Genomic DNA, 14,508 nt, shown 5'->3' with positions numbered 1-14,508 from the left:
CAGTCAGGTGGTACTATCATCAGCCGCAACACTGACCTCACTTGACTCAACAGGTCTTTGCAAGTGCAATTTATTGCCCAATGATTGAAGGGTACTCTTAGATGGGCTGATTATGCCGCATTGGCATAGGTCACAGTTATAGTCTCACTTGGCTTGCTGGGTCTTCTCAAGCACAGCATATCTCCAAAGGTCTGTCATTTGTCATCGCCTCCGTGAGGCCCAACTTTCAAAGGTCGTGCTTCACCACCTCATCCCAGGTCTTCCTGGGTCTACCTCTTCCATGAGTTCCCTCTACTGATAGGGTGTGACACTTTTTTCACATAGCTGTCCTCATCCATATGCAACACATAATGATATCAGCACAGTTGTCTCTCTTGCACACCACATCTGATGCTTCTTATGTCCAACTTTTCTCTCAGGGCACTTACAGTCTGTCATGCATGCACACTGGCATTACACATCCGGTGGAACATACTAGCTTCATTTCTTGCAAGCTTACGCATGTCCTCAGTAGTCACGGCCTATGTTTCACTGCCATGTAGCATGGCTGTTTGCACACATGCATCATACAGTCTACCTTTTACTCTGAGCGAGAAGCCCTTTGTCACCAGCAGAGGTAGGAGCTCTCTGAACTTTGCCCAGGCTATTCTTATTCTAGCAGCTACACTCTCAGAGCATCCACCCCCGCTGTACATACATACATGCATGCACACACACACACACATATATGTATGTAATGTCTTCATGCTTGTCCTACACCACTTGTCACCCAGTTTCAGCTTGTTTTTGTCCTCATAACTTAGTTGTTTGGAAAAAGACACTGATAAAGTAAATATCAGGTTTAGAAGAATAAGCACTGCAGTTGATTTGTTCGACAAAATCTTTCAAGGTGATGTCCTAGTTTGGACATAATCCAATGATTGAGACAAGTAAAAGAATAAAAGAATACATGAAAGCCACTTCCCTGTAGTTTACATATGAGTAGACTAGCTGACCACATGCCATCAATAATAACAGCTAATTGTAGTATTTTATATATAAATAAGGTACAAAATAAGGTACATAATAATTATATATACCAACATTCATATACTTCCCTTGTACACACAGACACATACACACATATACTCACGCTGAGTTGAAACGCTGATTTTTTTTCACTCCTTCCTTCCTTATTCATCTATCACTCCTTTCTTTCTCTCATTGCCATTACTTTCTTTCACTCCCTCTGTCAGGGCTATTACTCTCACTACTTCTTCACTGAATTACTATTTTCTCTCCTCCTCCACGTTTGGCATGATTCTGGACAAATATATATATATATACATATACACAAGTATATAAAAACACTATGTGCTCATTACTATATTACGAGATGCTGTCTCATTTTTACAGCTGTGCAGCCCTTGCTGAGGTAGTGTATTGGCAGAATCATTAGAGCTTTCGATAGACTACCGCATGATGTTTGATACCTCTGTTGGTATTGAAAGGGTTAAATATGCTAGGAAAATGCATTTGATGTTTTCAACAGTTCAACATTTCAAAAATAAACCAATTGATATCAATTAGGTAGAAATAGTCCTCTAAGGTCCACTAGGAAAAAGGTTTGTCTTACAACTCCCATAAATAATACTGTTGTTATTATGTCATCATCATCATCATCATCATCATCATTTTGATGTCCACTTTTCTATGATTGTATGGGTCAGATTTTCTATGGCTGGATGCCTTTCCTGTTGCCAAACCTCACCTATTTCCAAGCAAGGTAATATTTTCCTTCTAGCTTGACCTGTCTTTTCATGGAAGAGTGGAAACAAACAACTTCTCTTGTATGGCAATGATGCTGATATAAAATTATTATGTCGTTTAGACAAAGGTACACACAAACACAAACAGACACACATACAAACACACACAGAAACACACACACTCATATGATGAGCTTCTTTCACTTTCTATCCACCAAATCCTCTCACAACGTTTTGGTCAGCCCAATGCTGGCCAAGGTGCTATGCAGTGAGACTGAACCCAAGACCACATGGTTGGGGAGCAAACTTCTTAACTACACATCCATGTCTGCACCTTATATAATATCTGTATATTATTTGAAAGACTAATTTCATAGCAATAAAAACAAAAGCTATGAACTAAAATCTGAAGTCTGCCGTGTCCATGAAGAATCTCTAGTTTTGTTTTTAGATCTTTAGATAAGCTGAGACAAATGTAAATATTTTTGGGTCAGGAATTCTGTTTCTTCCAAGAGTAGGAGATGTTTTGGCATGGCTGTTTTGACATTACTTATTTGACATCGCTGATTCGACATCGACTTATTTGATATCAGATGTGTCAATGTTTCTCTTGTTCTCCCCCTCACACCATCCTTCCTCTCTTTCTCTGTGTTTATGTGTGTAAGCTTATTTCTTTTTATGTGTTTGTGGAGAGACAAGGGGTTTCAAGTCAATAGTGTTCATTTAAATTGTAGTCTCTCTCTCTCTTCATTATTCTTAACTGTATGTAATTATTTCTACACAAGCATACACTTGTGTGTGTGTGTGTGTTTATTCTTTTATTCTTTTACTGGTTTTAGTCATTTGACTGTGGCCATGCTGGAGCACTGCCTTAAAGAGTTTTTTAGTCAATGAGATCAACCCCCAAGACTTCTTTGTAAACCTAGTACTTATTCTATCAGTCTGTTTTGCTGAACCGCTAAGTTATGAGGATGTAAATACACCAGCATCAGTTGTCAAGCAATGCTGGGGTGATAAAACACAAAGTGATGGTGGGGGGAACAAACACAGACACAAGGACACACATATAAGTATATACATAAATATATATATACATATATATGTATATGTATACACACACACCTATGCGACAGGATTCTTTCAGTTTCCATCCACTAAATTCACTCGCAAGGTTTTGGTTGGCCTGAGGCTATAGTAGAAAAGACTTGCTCAAGGTGCTACACAGAGGGACTGAACCCAGAACCATGTGGTTGGGAAGCAAGCTTCTTACCACACATAATGATGATGATGATGATGGCACTTGTTTGAGTATGTTTGTTTGTTTTCATCTTTAAACATACAGTCACCAAAAACAGGCTGAACATCCATTTAGCAGTGCCAAGCAGCTGCACCCAACTGTCTCATTTTGGTCTCCCAAGCGTCAACCAATTTGCTATGCTTTGAGCAGAATCCCGAGTTTGTAAGGCGGCGAACTGGCAGAAATGTTAGCACACCTGGCGAAATGCTTAGCGGTATTTCGTTTGCCGCTACGTTCTGAGTTCAAATTCTGCTGAGGTCAACTTTGCCTTTCATTCTTTTGGAGTCGATTTAATCTGTACCAGTTACACACTGGGGTCGATATAATCGACTTAATCCATTTGTCTCTCCTTGTTTGTCCTCTCTGTGTTTCACCCCTTGTGGGTAGTAAAGAAATAGGTATTTCGTCTGCCACTACTTTCTGAGTTCAAATTCCGCCGAGGTCGACTTTGCCTTTCATTCTTTTGGGGTCGATTAAATCTGTACCAGTTACACACTGGGGTCGATATAATCGACTTAATCCATTTGTCTGTCTTTGTTTGTCCCCTCTGTGTGTAGCCCCTTGTGGGCAGTAAGGAAATAAGAATCATGAGTTTTTAAATAGACTAACATAGCTCAGCAAGTTTCTTTATTCATCCTATGACTACATAAATTCAGTTTGAATTATAGATCTAGAAATCAGAATCTTCAAGCTATCTTCTCTTACATTTGTGTTAGAAACAATAAGCTGCTTGATATATTTATTATGGTAACAGAATTTCTTGAAACTGCTTCAGAGAAATACATTCTGTACACACCACGTCTTTCTAATTCTGCTTGCAAAATGTAACCAGACATTTCTCACCCAAAGCTGCATCACGCTGGATTTCTTCTGTCATGCTCACTCGTTCTTACAAAACTACCATTAACCTTCAACACTCCAAACAAAATATTTATCGCATTAAGATCACATGTCCCTGCAAGGCTTCCATTCTTTTTAAAGATATTTCTGCAGTTACTCTCGCCATCGTCATCGTCATCATCATCATCATCAACATCATTACCACCACCACCACCACCTCTATCACCATCATCATCGCCATCAAAGTCATCATCATCATCATCATCATCACTACCTCCACCACCACCAGCACCACCAGCACCACCACCACCATCATCATCATCATTGTTGTTGATGTTGTCTTTGTCAGCATCACCATCAAAGTCATCATCAGCATTATCATCAGTACCACCTCCTCTACTGCCACCACCATCAGCATCATCATCATCCTCAAAGTCATCATTATCATCATCATTGTCGTTGATATTGTCTTCATCATCATCATCATCATCATCATCATCATAAGCGTCATCATAACCAGCAATGCCTCAACTACCACACCACAACCACCACTGCCACTGTGATCGCCATCATCATAATCATCATCAATCGTCATCTATCATCATCTTCATCATCATGACCAATACCATCTTCCTCCTTCTCCTCCTCCTCCTCCTCATCATCATCATCATCACTACCATCATCATCATCTTCCTCATAGCAATGAACAAAAGATTTCTTAAAAGAGCAAAAATCAGCAAGCCACCACTTAAGAACACCATTTGCTTTATTTTTCACTAGAGAGTAGAAATGATATTTTCAAAGCTTTAATTCCTTTTTTCTATTTTTTTAAGGATTCTTTTTGAATATTGTATTCCTTACAAGTTCCCTGAACATTTTGCTTCATACAGATATGATAACAAGGTTTGAAAAAAAAATTATTGCAAATATACAAATACTTCATCTCAAAAGATATCAATTATAAATATTTAAATTCAGAATAGTTCTTGTTGTGTCTTGAGAGGGTCATTATGCCAATAATAACAAGAGCACTCAGAGAGCGCAAACCTCCACCAAGGCAACACCAACATCCTCTCAACGATTAGCCAGAGAGGATTTTTAAAATGAGAATATCTGAAATAAAATCGATTGCTCTCAGAAATGGGAATGCTAAAAATGAACCCGACCACTTTCAAAAATTAAGTAAAAAACCAGGAAAAGTAATCCACAATCTTTGTCCAGTACCAGATCGATCCCAAAATCTAATTAGTTTGTGCCACCACAAGGCCAAACATCATTGAAAGTTTCATCCAAACCCATCCAGCAGTTCTAGAGATATCTTGTCCATGGACAAACAAACAAATATGACTGAAAACAATACCTCCACCTCCAGTGACACATGCACTGATTCCATATCATTTCTTTATTGTTAGTCAATTAGTTTAATATGTAACCAACTAACTAATCAGTTGTTTGTTTAATGTTATGGTTAAACAATTAATTTGTTAGTGAAAGTCCTTTTGTTGCTATTCGCGATGTCTTCAAGGATGTGCCCTCTCTCATCAAGGTTTGCTCTGAATCTGTTCGAGAATTAATTTTATGCCAATGTGTGTGTGTGTGTGTGTGTGTGTGTGTGTGTGTGTGTGTGTGTGTGTGTGTGTGTGTTTGTGTGTATGTGTTTGTGTGTGTGTGTCAGTAGTTGTTATTGCTTTTCAATCTGATTGATATAAGGGAAATAATTTGCTTATTTGGTATTAATAATAGTTTCAAATTTTGGCACAAGGCCAACAAGTTCAGGAGAAGGGGTGGGGTTAAGTTGATTACATCAACCCCAGTATTTGACTGGTACTTATTTTATTAAACCCCCAAAAATATGAAAGGCAAAGTTGATCTCAGATGAAATGCCCCTAAATATATTGCCTGGCCTGCTAACTGTTCTGGTAGCTCACTGCTTTTGATTTGGTATTAATAATACCATAAATACTCAAGTAATAGACGATCTCTCATAAAAGACAACACCCTATTCTAGGCCAAAAAATTGGTAATTTTCCACACACCCTGCATAAAAGTTGACTCTAGTACTTCACGAACAGCAGGACAACATTTGTGGGTCAAGGCACTGTTTTATCCTGTACGTAGAAATAATACTGTTGCAAAATTATGTGGCTACCTTACTGTAGCCTGCTCTATAGGTGGAAAGCTTGGTGCTTATAATGGAATACTTGGTGCTTATAGTAAAACACTATTTAATAGCGAGCACTACACATCTGTTGATGGGTGCTACATCACCATTACTAAAATGTATGAACAGGATATGCTGCAAGTCTGCATGCATCTTCAAGCACAATAAACACATGCATCATACACTCGTTGTTTACATGATAAGAAACATGTTTCACAGAGAGCACTATTGGCAAACATTGGCAAATACCACTGTCTGAATTCATGCAAAGGTATGGCTTTGGTAAGCCTAAAAACATTCAATTAATTGTTAGATCAGTGGTTACCATGCGACCTTCATATTTTCATCATCTCCAAATACAATAATCACATACGTCATATGCTCGTCTGTTTACATGGTGAGAAGCATGTTTCACAGACTGTAGTATTGGTAAACAACAGCAAACACCACTGCACCTGACATCCTGCAATTTTTTTTTAAAGAGAAAGTGCAAATATTTATAAGAGCTATGCAGTCTTGTTTATGGGTTTTGTTATTTACTAGGACATGTGTTTTAATGTATAGAATTGGTAATATTACTGTAATTCATTGTGTTCTTGTTTTCATTCACTTAGAGATCAGTTGGGTTTCTGCTGCTGATGCAGTACTTCAGATTCTAACTTGAATTTCAGCCCCTTAAAAGTAGTATTCATGTAATAGTCAACCCCATAAATTTGACCTTAAAAAGTGGTCTAAAACATTTGACTTTTACATGAGTATATACAGTAGCTTTCAACTAGCAATAATCACACCTCGGATAACCCTCATTGGCCATGGTACCACCTCTGCTTTTAATTTGGTATAAATAATAATAATAGTCATTCCTACTATAGGCACAGTGACTGAAATTCTTAGGGCATTAGTTGATTACATTGACCTGGTACTTGGCTGGTACTTATTTTATTAATTTCGAAAGGATGAAAGGCTAAGATATCCTTGGCAGAATTTGAACTCAGAACATAAAAACCCTGAAGAAATGTCCCTAAGCACTGTCCAGCATGCTAATGATTCTGCTAGCTCCCCATCTTAATAATAAGGATAAAAATAATCCACAGATCTAGTTACTTTCACCAAATGTCCTCCCTCAAATGCTTCAAAACATCACAGTAGTACTCTTGATTGATGGTCTGACTCTGGGGGATGAATCCTCGATACACAATATTGTGGATATCGGAAAAAACGATGAGCATGTTCTTGATTGAGCTGCAGCTCTGTCATGCTTTTTGAAGCACCATTGCCACTTGAGGTATTGTGTACGGCCCATTGCCTCATTGCCTTAAGCTTACCGAAGCATACTCAATGTCTCTGTAGCAGCATTCCCAAGTCTAATGTAAAATTTCATGTTGGCTCTTGGTGCCGACATTCTGTCCATGACAAAAATCACAGACTACATCATACATGTGATCATGAAAACACAAATTTCACAACTAGTAAAGTAAACACAGTGATGTCACTCAGCATATTACTTCATGGAGGTCACTGCTAACTCTCACTGTGCACAGAATTGTGTGCTGCCATCTCTTGGCATGCTACAGAAGTAGTCCAAGAACTTTTTAATACCACCTTGTATATAAATTCACATATAAATATATAATTACATGCACATATATGTATGGATATGCTTGCAGGTCTTGCACTCACAACACAGTGAAACATTGGAAAATTCTAAAATGATGTGCCTCACTCAAAGACACAACACACCACCCAGTTCAGGAAGTGTACCCACAACCTTATGACTGGTGAGCAAGAAACTTTAATGACCAAGCCAGAGTCCTTAGTGTAAAATAAAAATCTAAAAACTAAAAATTCAAAATGTGTTGCTAGACCATAATATGCAGAATTCTTTTAAAATAGCACATTTGGGCTGGTTCTCTACTTTTTCTGTTATCTTATCACTTTTTCTTAAAGAAAGGGCTTAAATTTTAGGGGAAAAAGGGTTAAATTTTAGTAGTGTTTGTACCTTTCTTAATGACCTGAAATATATCCAATTTAAGTGCTGCTGCTGCAGCAGCAGCTGATGATGATGATGATGATGATGATGATGTTGATATTTATCTTTGTCACTGAACTCTACACATTTCTGACACCTATAGTCCTCTGCCAGCTGGAGGGCATCCAGAGATTAAGTGATTTTTATTTGTGAAAGCAAAATTAAAGTATAAATATTCTATATTATCTCTTTAGACAAAAAAGAAAAAAGACATGAAAAAAAAACCAACTTAATATGCTGAGTATATATTTACAGCAAACATATTACAGCAGAAATAAAAAAAACATTGCAAAAATCTATGTAGTATTTCTTTAACATAATTCTTTTAGAAAACTATCAACGAGAATCTCGTAGTTCTTGCAGCCAAGAGCCTACAAAATTTTCATACAGTTCTAAATTTACTGTTTTCTCATTTCACTTAGTAATTAGAAATAGTTATCAAGCTGCAATAGACAAATTTCCTATCCAGGGAAAAATTCCTCATATTTGATGAATGGTGTAGAAATTGCAATTAAGCACTGTTTCAATGAGTTCTTGCAGTTTTTTTTAAAAATCTTTTTACTTCTTGTCGAGCAGTTGGAGCAAGCACAAACACAATATACACACACACACACACACACACACACACACACACATACAAGTACACATACACACACATGTATACTTAGGTGTATATCATCATCATCATCATTTAGCGTCTGCTTTCCATGCTAGCATGGGTTGGACGGTTCAACTGGGGTCTGGGAAGCCAGAAGGCTGCACCAGGCCCAGTCTGATCTGGCAATGTTTCTACGACTGGATGCCCTTCCTAATGCCAACCACTCCGTGAGTGTAGTGGGTGCTTTTTACGTGCCCACATATATATACTTATATGTACACACACACATATTGACATGTACACACACACACATGTATACTTATGTGTAAACACACACACACACACATACAGGTATACTTACATACACACACACACATGTATACTTATATGCACACACTCACACACACACACACAAACGCACACACACACATACAAGTACACACACACACACTTGTATACTTAGATATATATACACTCATATATGTACACTTACATGTACACACACACACATACAGGCATGTACACTCACACATGTATACTTACATGTACACACACACACACACATTCAGGTATACTTACATATATATACACACACATATATACTTACATGTACATACATGCACACAAGTATACTTACACACACACACACAAATATACAACAGACATCCACACAATTTTTGTCAACCAAATTCCCTCTCAAAGTATTAGTTGGCCCATGGTTACAGTAAAAGACACTAACTCAAGGTGCCACATAGCAGGACTGAACTTGAAACATGGTGGTTGTACTTAAACCTCTTGACCATCCAACCATGCCTGCACCTATCTGTGAAAAGGTTAACTGTTTTTGTTTTATCATTACCATTGTTATTGTCATTATCATTTTTTCATAAAGGCTTAGTCAGGGAGAGAAAGGCACTATCCATGATTCTTTATTTTTTTCAAGAAGGAGGCAATGATTGGCTTCATGGAGGCAATGATAAGTGACCAAGGCTTTTGGCAATATGCTATGCTCAAGAAGAAGACCCATCAAGCCAAGTGAAATTGTAGTCATTGCAGATACTGGTGTCACACAACTGGCACCCATGCTGGTGGCACATAAAAGCACCCATTACACACTTGGAGTGGTTGGCATTAGGGATGGCATCCAGTCGTAGAAACCATGCCAAATCAGACTGGAGTCTGTTGCAGCTCCTCAGCTTACTCAGCCTTGGTCAAACCATCCAACCCATGCCAGCATGGACAATGGATGTTAAATGATGATTATGATGATGGTGAAGGAAGACAAAGAAGTTATCCCTAACCCTTTTGATGCCAACCAATCTCAGATTGCTCATGGTTCTACAATTTGAATTTTGTTTTAGAAGGGTTGAATTTAAAACTTTCAATCAAAAATTAACATGAATGTATGTCCCTAACACCAGCTTTGTTATTATAACAAAATCATTTTACTAAATTCTACTTTATTTTCAGAATTAATTCAACAATGGCAGTGCATTTCAACAGAAATATGGTAGCAAAAAGATTCAAATGCACATGATCCAAATGCACTCAAAAAGATGGTATTGAACAAGGTGATGTTTTAAGTTTACCTCCCAAGAACTCAAAATGCAACGCATCAGAACAGATACTTTAATAATTTGGCCAATCCAGCATCCTTGCATACTATTTTAAATTACAGAATCAAATGAATGAAAGAAAACTGACCTCGGTGAGATTAGAAGTGGGAGCAGAAATAGAAAGAGAAAATACTCAAAGGCATTTTGCCCAAAGATCTAATGTTTCTGTCAATTTTCTACCTTAATTGAAATTATTTGAACCATTAAGACACTTAGGAATGAGCTTCAGCTAATAGAAATTCAAACATAACCAGGGATGATTTTTAAAATGAAAATATCTGCAATAAACTCGAATGCTCTCAAAAATTAGAACACTAATTGACCACTCTCAAAAATTAAGTAAATAAACAGGAAAAATAATCCAGAATCCTTGTCCAGTACTGGATTCATCCTAAAATCTAATCAGTTCATGCTAGTCACAAGGCCAAACATCCCTAAAAGTTTCATCTGAATCCATCTGGTGGTTCTTGAGATATCTAGTCCATGGACAAACAAACATGAATGGAAACAATATCTCCACCTTCGCTAAGGCGGAGGTAATAATGATTTCAAATTGTGGCACAAGGTCAGCATTTAGCAGGGAGGGGATAAGTTGATTACATCGACCCCAGTGTTCAGCTGGTACTTATTTTATTGACCCCGGAAGAATGAAAGGCAAAGTCAATCTCAGCAGCATTTGAAGACAGATGAAATATCACAAAGCATTTTGTCCGGCATGTTAATGAGTCTGCCAGCTTGCCTCCTTAAATTCGAATATAAACATAGATAATTGTTTAGGCATTAGGCCAGCAATTTTGTGACTGCAGTACTTGACTGGTACTTCATTTTATTGACCCCGAAAGGATGAATAATAATGATGATCTTGATCAGATTTGAACTTGACATGATTCAGAAGAGGAGTAAGTTGATTACATCAAACCTAGTGATCAACTGGTACTTATTTTATTGTTCCTCAAAGGATGAAAGGAAAATTCAACCTCAGTGGTATTTAAACTCAGAATGTAAAAGTGGATGAAATGCTGCTATGCATTTTTTGGCCAGTGGGGTACAATTCTGCCAGCTCACTGCTTTAACAATGATAATGATAGTGATGTTAATGAAGATGACAATGATGACGATGATGATGATGATGATTGTATGATACTGCCCCAGACCTTCCAGATAAAAATTTTATTCTATTTGCTAGCAAATACTAAGGTACAAGCATGGTTGCATGGTTAAGAAGCTTGCTTTGATTTTAGATTCAATCCCACTGCAGGCACTTTTTGGGTGAGTGTCTTCAACATTAGCCTTTGGCTGACCATTGCCTTGTGCATAAATTTGGTAGATGGAAACTGCGTGGAAGACCATCATATCTATCTATCTATCTATCTATCTATCTATCTATCTATCTATCTATCTATCTATCTATCTATCTATCTATCTATCTATCTATCTATCTATCTATCTATCTAATCTATCTACCTACACACACACATACAAATCAAAGGTAAAAAACACAACAAATGGAAATCATCAAAACATATATATGTATATATATATATATATATATATATAAATCATCAACATAATCATCATCATTGTTTAACATCTGCTTTCCATGGGTTGGGCGCTTTGACTGAGGAGTGACAAGCCAGGAGGCTGCACCAGGCTCCAATCTGATCTGGCAAGGTTTTTACAGCTGGATGTCCTTCCTAATGCCAGCCACTCCGAGAGTGTTGTAAGTGCTTTTTGTGTGCCATCAGCATGGAGACCATTCAAGCAGCACTGGCATCAACCACGCTGCTGGCATCAACACATATAAATGAAAAAAATGCATTGCAAATAAACAACAACAGGGTTAAAAATGTCCAATGTATAGTGAGTGTACAACTGGTCAGGAGACAGACACAGAAGGTCCCTAATTCTTCATCAGTTATCAACCAGTTCCACACCATGTGTGTGTCTGAGTGTATTTGTGTTCATCCCTGCTGCCACAGCCTGACACTGGTGTTGGTTTGTTTACATATCTTTAAATTAGCAATTTCAGAAAAAGAGACTGATAAAATAAGTACCTGATTTAAAAAGAAAAATAAATACCGGGCTTGATGTGTTTGACTAAAACCCTTCAGAGTGGTTCCCTAACATGGCTGCAGTCCAATGATTGAAACAAGTTAGAGAAGAAAGGAGAAATGTTGGTTCTATCAGTATAGAAGTATGATTTAACTATAGTTGATTGTATGCCAACTATTCCACCTTGGCAAACTCTTCAGTGACATTTCATAGCATTGGTTTTACCATTACTGTTTGTACAACTGTTCAGTGAATTCAAAGACTGCCTTTGTGTGTTGTTGTTCACTGCTTCATTGTATCTGTCTATCTGCTAAACCTCTGTCTTAGTCTGTGTTATTCATTTCAGTGTTATACACCCACCCCACACAAACACACTCTCTCTCTCTATCTCTTTCCTGACTACTCTTTCCACCTCTTTATCTATTCAATTCCCTGAGTGTGCATGTGTGAGTGTGTGTGTGTGTGTGTGTGTGTGTGTGTGTGTATGCATATCACATATATATTTACACAGACTCTCTGTCTCTGTCCTTCTGTTTCTCTCTTCCCCTCTCTATATCACTTCCATTCTCTCTATATCTTCTCAGGTCTTTGTATATATATATAAATATATATATAAAGTGATATATATATATATATATTGTGTATATATATATATATATATATATATATATATATATATTTATATATATATATATATATATATATATATATATATATATATAATAATATATATATATTAGAAATATTGAATTTCTAAATGTCTCAGAGTGACCTGAATGGTGGTGGAGCGATATAGTGGTTGTAAAGGAATTACACCACCGCCATTTAGCCCTAGGAAACATCGACGTTTCCAGTCAGCTTTGACACATTTTCTGTGTCCTTATATTTGCAAAGGGGGGACTGTCACATTGAGTTGACAGTATACAACCACAATAATATATAATAAAAATAATGTATATATATATATATATATATTTCTTTACTACCCACAAGGGGCTAAACAAAGAGGGGACAAACAAGGACAGACAAAGGCATTAAGTCGATTACATCGACCCCAGTGTGAAACTGGTACTTTATTTATCGACCTGAAAGGATGAAAGGCAAAGTCAACCTCGGCAGAATTTGAACTCAGAACTCAACAACAGGCGAAATACCACTAAGCATTTCGCCCAGCGCGCTAACGTATAAGAAGGATTAGTGTGTAGGTGTGATAGGAAAAAAGAAATGAATATGGATAGATGAGCATATATATAGGAACACATGCACAGGCATACACACACACACACACACAGACACACACACATATGCGTGCACACACACACACACACATATTGTGTTGAGTCAAAAATTTTGCCATATTTTGTGAACTTAATTGCTTTATTCATCAAGTTACAACAAAAGAAGCCAGCATTCAAAGTTGAGGCCATCATGTTGCATAGTCTGGAGCCACCTTTCTGCCAGTTCTTTGATCCCACACAGATACTTATTGTCCTTTGAGACAAAGAGCTTCATCTTTAGAGGTTCTACTTGTCTTTGTTGATGAGCACATTGAACATCATGAGCGCCAGATGCGAGCTCTGAATCAGAACAAGTAATAATCCGAGGGGGGTAGGTCTTGACTATATGCTGGGTGTGACATTAGTTTAATTCTTTCAAGTTCCTGTGCTTACAACACTGTCAACCAAGCGAAGGTGGAAGCTTCAATGAAGGAGTTCTTTTCCTCGAAGAACAAGAACTAGTATTAGCATGAGGTTAAAGAACTGGCAGAAAGGTGTATTCAGACAGTGCAACACAATGGCCTCAACTTTAAATACTGGATTGTTTTTGTTGTAACTTGACAAATAAAGCAAATAAGTTACCAAAATATTGTAAAATTTTTGACTTGACACAATATATATATATATATATCATCATCATCATCATCATTGTTTAACATCCGCTTTCCTTGCTGGCATGGGTTGATTAGTCTGACTGAAGTCTGGCAAGCCAGTAGTTTGCACCAGGCTCCAATCTGATCTGGCAATGTTTCTACAGCTTGATGCCCTTCCTGACACCAACCACTCCGAGACTGCAGTGGGTTCTTTTTATGTATCACCGGCAAAGGAGCCACTACCATGTTTGGATGGTGCTTTTTATGTGCCACCAGCATGGGAGCCAGTCAGGGAGC

The 14,508-nt window shown here is 37.5% G+C and overlaps 1 pseudogene; it reads right to left on the bottom strand.

Moving 5' to 3' along the window:
• Positions 1-6,762: 6,762 nt before the first annotated feature.
• On the bottom strand, positions 6,763-6,882 carry LOC115208804 (annotated as a pseudogene).
• Positions 6,883-14,508: the final 7,626 nt, after the last annotated feature.

Source organism: Octopus sinensis, linkage group LG2 (genome assembly GCF_006345805.1).
Source record: "Octopus sinensis linkage group LG2, ASM634580v1, whole genome shotgun sequence".
NCBI lineage: Eukaryota > Metazoa > Mollusca > Cephalopoda > Octopoda > Octopodidae > Octopus > Octopus sinensis.
This window is presented reverse-complemented; position numbering and strand designations above follow the sequence as displayed.